The sequence below is a fragment of the Lactuca virosa genome, chromosome 1 (genome assembly GCF_052849685.1).
Source record: "Lactuca virosa cultivar CGN04683 chromosome 1, Lactuca_virosa_CGN04683_v6, whole genome shotgun sequence".
In the NCBI taxonomy this organism is placed as follows: domain Eukaryota; kingdom Viridiplantae; phylum Streptophyta; class Magnoliopsida; order Asterales; family Asteraceae; genus Lactuca; species Lactuca virosa.
This window is the reverse complement of record NC_136426.1, coordinates 77,376,542-77,384,387: the sequence shown is the minus strand read 5'-3', so window position 1 is coordinate 77,384,387 and position 7,846 is coordinate 77,376,542.

The following is a 7,846-nucleotide window of genomic DNA, read 5'->3' as shown; positions in this document are numbered from 1 at the left end:
AACCCTAGATGAAATCGAAATTCACATTAAATGGAGGATTACATACCTTTTGTAGGTTCCAATCAAGTTAATTAAAGTCTTTTTGTCTCCTTGGAAAACCTAGCTCCAATAGTGTGCGAACCTCTAATGGTTCACACCCAAAGTGCAAGAGACCATAAGATTGAAGGAGAGATAGGAGAGAGGAGGAGAATTTCGTTCTCCACCTTAAGGTATGTGAGAGTCACGAAAATTAGGTGCCCAAGGGTCCTATTTATAGTCTAGGTAACTTAGGGACAAAGCAATATTTGAAGGATTAAATAATAGATTTAATCTCAATCCAAATCCTTTCCTTATATACCATCAAGTGGGTGGCTTCTGGAAACCCCAAGAAAGGCTCCAAAACCGTCCATACTATGGACCATTCTAGAATTGCATCTTTTGCTCAACTATTGAATAATTACAAGTCACCTCTTGCACCTTTAATTAATTCCAATTAATCTCGAATTAATTCCAGATTAATTCTGATTAATAATTAGTGGACTATCACTTATTTCTAATTAATTTATTATTCATATAATAAATTAACAAATCATTAATTAACAATTTCTAATTAATATCTTAATCACATAATATATTAATAAAACATTTTATTTCTTTCTCCTTTGATCAATCCAGGCCATTTCCTGGTTATGAAGGCAACCTAAAAAGAACTTTACTTTTATTCATCAACATTATACTAATTTAGTTAGGACTTTAGACACTTAATCCGACACTCTCCTACTTGGATAATTCGCTAACTCTAATTATAAGTACAACTCCGAATAACCAGTAAATATTGTTTTCCAAAGACATTGCCAAACTCTGATTAGACGTTGGTCGTAAGAGAAGTGATCAACTATCCCTTCGTTCTACAAGATAATGTATGGACACAAGACATGAATTAGAATCAATCTCATTGTCCAAGATTTTGTTTCTCGACTTTCCCGATTTATGATGACTGAATTCAAATTACTCAACTAACACATCAATTTAGTCTGGGCTCGGCCAAACACTTCAGCTGTCGGCAACAAATCATCGAGGGACCCAAAGATATCACTTTTCCTATTAATGCAAAAGAAACGGATAAACTTCGACTATATAATCATCAATTTCACTCACCAAATCATGCATGGAATTACACTTTATAACACTCAGTTAGGAGATGCGTTGGTGTAAACCAATGCACAACAGATTTGCAAAATATGACTTATATATCTCTGTTTGAAGAATAGAAGATGTTATCGTCTTAGAATTACTCGTGATTGAATCCATGAAGTAATCTCTAAGCGCGGTTTTAACCAATAATTAAAATCCTTATTTTCAAAGTACTCATGAATATTGCAGCAATCCTTATGCAATGTTCAATCCATATGGACAATCTACAATCAATTCATGACAGTCTTAAATCAATACTTACTCCCCAAAGTATGACTAACTGTGGCATTTTGAATAAATTAATATTCAGGATGTAACACACAAAATGAAACACAATAATAAACTAATTGTCCTATGGCTTCACACTCTTTGAATATAAATAATTCCCTATTATCTAATCACCATAACAATTACATATTTATCTAATGTATAAATGTTCGAGGTAATCGACTTAATGAATAAACTTGTCAACATTTCCCATGCCAATGCTCTTAACATGCATATCATGTTTTCCTTTGGTTATCATTATTGTGAACGAATCATCAGAAAGATATTCACTTCACAACTATGAATCCATCCTCATCTTTATCTTGGATGTAGTGGAATCTCCTCCTTCTATGCATTGATCTTTTGTGATCTCAAGAATATTTAGTCAACATGACTGCACTCTCACAGAATGTTTCTAATGACAATTTGTTACTTAAAACAAATCCAAGGTCAACTATGAAGCTTTCTAGTCCAAGTACGCTCCTTGGATACTTTACTTGCACCAATATGGTCTTACACACATTGTCGAATCTACCACCATCTCCTGCATGAAAACTTTGTTGCTACAACTCAAAAATGAATATCCATTTAGAATATGACGCAAAGTCATCTCTAAAATTCATGTTACTATAACTTTTCTCAATCATGTTCTCTACTGTCTACAAAAAACCATTACTTGGTATCTTTCAATACTTTAGAATGTTCTTGACATTTATCTAATGATTCCGTCAAACAGTTTCTGACACAATCTCCTGATGCACAAAACATCTGAGACATCAGAATAAGCACAAGTCTTAACATTCATGATTGATCCTATATTTTAGGCATATGGGACTCGAACCATTTTATCAAATTCATGACTAGAACATAGGACTTTAAGATTCACTCAAGTCCTTGGTATGAAGCATATGAACAATCTCTTTCTTAGAATTTTCTATATTGAAACCTTTCAACAATTCGTGCTTAGACGAGACTCCTATTAAACATTTTGATCTATACTTTTATATCCAAATACCAAATATCAATGTCACTTTACCTTTTCCGTCATAGCGAAACAATTCCCAAGCTTTTGCACTTTGCAACTTAGGAAAATGTTTCCTATGAGAGGTATTTTCGTCTATATGCAATACTAGGTAGACAACAACACTCCCACTAGCTTTGACATGTACTCAAGACTCATCTGAACTTGTAGAAAGACAACACTCTTCACTTTCTCATGGAAGAACAAATTCCTTCTATGCGATGCTTGTCTGAACAATTTCTCAAGCCTACACACCTTATTTGGATACATTGTATGTTTAAATCCTTTCAGAATATGTCATATATCCTTTGAAAGTTTCTTATTGAGGAAAGTTGTTTAAACATCCACTTTACCATACCTCGAATCAAAGAAGGCAATAATGGTAACAAATAACCAATTAGACCTTTCTCAGCTATTGGTAATAATGTTTCCTCATAATCAATTTCTTGAGTTCTGAGCGGAACCTAGTTCCTACCATACTAACTTTGAATGTGTGTGCAGTCCCATCCATGTTAGTCTTCATATTGAAGATCTAATCACAACCCATTGTCATAATACGAGGTTTAGGATCAACCAATTTCAAATTTAGTTATCCCTAATGGATAGAATTTTGCTATCCTTAGACTCTTCTAGTGGCAGCCATAGGGCCTACCATTGCTTCCTAGTAGCTATTAGACTTATCCAAATTGATCAATGTTTTATCACTAATCAACGAATCTCCTTCCACAATTAGATGAAACTCGTAAAACTTGGGAGGTGCTCTAACTCTACTATCTTTTGCGAAGAGGTATGGTAATGTTATTTGACTCAACTGGTTTTTCAACTTCAGGTTGAGAGCTAGTGCCAACCATAGGTTCATTTTCGGTCATATCTCGAATTTATTCAAGTTCAATTTGACTCCCACTGAATTCTTGATATCTATATGTTCATTCTCTCAAGGAACATTCCTTTTGAGCTATAAGCGCAAATATCAAAAATCTTTAGTGAATACCCAACAGCGTAACACTTCATAAATATCGATTCAAGTTGGTCATTGGTTTCTCGTTTAACGAAAGACCTCACAGCACCAGATCTAAATGTAATGGAACTTTCCAACTCTACATTTCACGAGGAGTCATCAAAACCTACTTAGTTGGATACATGGTTTAAGAATGCTCTACTAATTCAAGTGTATATTCCCAAAATTTTGTGAATGGTAGCGAAGCACGACTCATCGTAGATCGAACCATATAACATTTGATTCTCTTTTTAGTAACATCATTACATTAATTGTAACACTTGATTTGGTATGTTTATATTCAACCCTTTTTATTTTAAAGTGTTGCATTTTGGTCCTTATGGCTAGTACGCGGGGCATACCATAGGGTACGCTTGGCGTACTAGCTGAATTATGACCGCGGGCATCCGTTAGCGGAATTTTCATATAACAACAGTTATCACGCCAGCATTGATCGACCTCCTTTTGAGATGCTCTATGGGAGGAAATGCACGACCCCGATTTGTTGGGGCGAGGTCAGTCAGCGGGTTATGGGGAGTACCGAGGTGGTATCAAGACCACTGAGTTGATCCAACAGGTTCACAATAGGCTTCAGACAGCTCAGAGTCGGCAGAAAAGTTATGCCGACAGACGCCGATCAGATCTAGAGTTCTAGGTGGGGAACTTGGTTCTCTTGAAGGTGTCACCTTGGAAAGGTGTCATCCGATTCAGGAAGAGGGGCAAGTTGGTCCCCAGGTATATCTGTCCTTTCAGGGTTTTGGTCCGGGTAGGCCGAGTTGCATATCACTTGGATCTTCCAGATGAGTTCAGTCAGATTCACAGCACGTTCCATGTCTCAGCTGCGGAAGTGTTTAGTGGATGATTCCGCAGTGGTACCGTTGGAGGATATTCAGGTGGATGACCGCCTGAATTATATTGAGAGAAAAGTGGCGATTCTTGATCGGAAGACGAAAACCTTGAGGAACAAGGTTGTTGTGTTGGTGAAAGTGCAATGGCAACATCGTAAGGGTTCGGAGTGGACTTGGGAACTGGAAGATGACGTAAGGGAGCACTATCCAGAATTATTTGGAGCGGCGGACTTCGAGGACGAAGTCTGATTCAAGTGGGGGAGAATTATAACACTTGATTTGGTATGTTCATATTCAACCATTTTTATTTTAAAGTATTGCATTTTGGTCCTTGTGGCTAGTACGTGGAGCATACCATAGGGTATGATTGGCATACTAGAAATGGACATTGAGCTTTCTAGTAAATTTTTTGTTTGTAGAAGGCACACTCATCATACGCAACCCTTAGAGTTTGTCGGGGCTGATTAGTGGAAATAGCAAGCACAACAGGAGTGGAAGTAGGAGTGGAGATTGTTTTAGACATTTTATCCGCATAAGACTTGATACGAGTTTCTTCAGCAATAAGCTCATGAACAACAGAATCCACTGAGGGAAGTGGGGAAGGATGAAGAATTGTTCCACATAGGCCTTCAAAGTCGAAACACAATGCCATAAAAAACTAAACCAAATGTTGTTCTTCCCTCCTAGAAATATAAGGCTCAAAATCTTTTAACTCTTTAGATTCAGTAAGAGCCAACTGATCCCATAAATCAGGCATAGCAGCATCGAAATCTTGAATACTCATATCATTTTACTAAAGGGCACGAATGTCATACTCTAACGGATACTGTTTAGCAAACTTGGACTGAGAATACAGTCTCTCCAAATGGTTCCACACTTCCTTTGTTGTGTCACATTTAGCCAACTGCATACCAATAGACTGAGTAACAGAATTGTTAATCCAAGTAATGACCTTGGAGTTGTCAGTCTCCCAAGTATCAACTAACAAATCAAAATTTTCAGCTTGAGGCACTGAAGGTTTGGCTTTCATCCCAATGACATAACCCCACATATTCTTCCCACGAAGAAATTTCTTCATAACATAGCTCCAATAAGTGTAATTCTTTCCACCCAATCGAGTACTGATTGACTGAAGGGAATCTTCCTTTCTAGTCATGATGACAACAGAAAAATAACCACAATAATGGACAAGCAATTAGAGAACAAGAACGACAAACCATCGGAAGCAACCAATCCAGCAGCAAGAAATCGAATAGAAAAGGCTAGAATTCGAATAGTAACAACAAACTAACAACAACGGCAAATGAACACTAACAAGCAAACGAACAGTAAAAACAAATAAACGTTAAACGCATCTGCTATAGTAAACCCTCAAGAAAATTCGATCCACGCCACAGATGACTGCTACAAAACCTTCGAACATATCAAACCTCTGCTCTGATACCATGATAATTGAGCCATATGACTATTGAGAGAGAAAAGTTACAAGTGTTGTATATGAAAAGTACAAAAGTTGAGAACAAGAAAGAGGAGAATAAATACTAGCTAAGACACCAATCCCTAATGGGCTAAAGGCTAAAGGGCCCATAAACAAGTGGGCTAAGTACATATAGGCTAACAACATTAAGGCTACAATGTATTGCATATTTGCTCATTCAGTTCCTTAATTTATTTTCATGCTTTTTGAGGGAATAAAGTTGTTTTCGACCTGCTTTTTAATCACTACTACCTACTATAACAGGTTTCAAGCTGATGTGGCTTCCTTTTCAATTACAGCTCACCAACCAATGGTATGAACACATGGTCAACCTCATCATGGAGAAACTTTTAGCATGGTCAACATTTCATATTTTGCAAAACCCGTCAATCATGCAACGAAAAATGAAGTTATCTGGTTCAGACATTTCACCGAACAACTTGCGTGCGTCATCCATCTTCAAACTTACTAGACTGGTAATATATGTAGCAAAAACCACACCCAATTTCCTGAAGCTACTCTATATCACCTAACAAAGAATTACGTCGATCGTCAACTATATAACTATGAATCGAAAACTAGATCATCCAGATGGAGAGTGGCTGATGCTCAAACATGAAATCCAAGGAGCGGGAAAACTTGTTAAGAAATGTTTGAAAGTGAAGTGGCATATCATCAAGAAGTTGCTAGAATTCTTTGAAGTCGAACTTTAAGCATTCCAGAGTCGACACATTGGGGAGGTGCTTTAAATGTCAACATTGTAAAGCTGAAAATGGACCGGTTACCTTCAGATTTAATGAAAAATACCCTACTAAGAACAGGCCGGGTCCGTAATCACAGTGGTTCTCTATCGTCTTCATTCAGAACAGAATAATTGAGATGTGAAAACATGAAACGAGAAAAGTATGGTTGGTGTGTTCCAGAACTTCCAGTGGAATTGTAGCATTTGACGAACTGTTGGAGAAGCTGAAGGCGGATGTGCAAAGACGACTTTAGTGAAAATGCTATGCCATGATGAATAGTACTAAGGTGATGAACCAGTTTTGAGTGGTGGGTTGGTTATGAAGTTATAAGGTGAGTTTAGGGTGGGGAAGACGATGAATAGTATTGGGTTTATCAAGTGCTTCATGGGGTTGTACATTCAAAGTTAATGTGGGTTAAATGAAAATGGGTCAACAAATATCTATATGGCAAAGGGGTAGGGATGAAAGTGGGTCCAAACCCGGACCGGATGGACCCGGAACCGATTAACGAGATTTTGTAGAACCGGAAACCAGACCGGTATATAGGAACCGTTTCCGATTCGGTTCCGGGTATGATATCGGGTAAAGTGGGTTTAGAACCGAAAAACCCGGAAACATCAAAGTCGGTAGTTTGGAACCGGATAAATTGGGTTTAGAACCGGAAAACCCAGAAAAACCGGAATTTTTTGCTAATTACTTACTACTTAGTGGGTTGAACTTTGAAAATTTTCATATTAATATCCCGACTTTGGGGGACTGTAACACATTGAATATGAAACCAAAATTGATAAAATTATAGTCTAATATCATGTACAAACTCTAAACTACACTCTGGAAAAAACTGCATGTCAATCCAATTTTAAACGAATGAGATATGCATGTGTTAACATTTTCACAGAATACAAAGTACAAAAACAAATAGCTGAAAAGTTGAAAATTTTCTGTTTTGATATCCCGACTTCGGGGGAGTGTAAATCATTGAATATTAAACCAAAAATGACAAAATTATAGTCTAAACTCATGTACAAACTCTAAACTACAAGTTGGAAAATACAACATGTCAATCCGACTTCAAACGAATTAGATATGCATGTTTTAAAACTTTCACAGAATACAAAAAGACTGAAAAACTAAAAACTTTCAGCTTTGATATCTCGACTTTGGGGGGACTGTAAATCAATGAATATAAAACTAAAAATGGCAAATTTATAGTCTAAAATCATGTACAAACTCTAAACTACACGTTGGAAAAAACCGCATGTCAATCGGTGTAACACCTGTTCCTGGTTTTTGAGGTCATTTATAATTTATAAGGGTTTG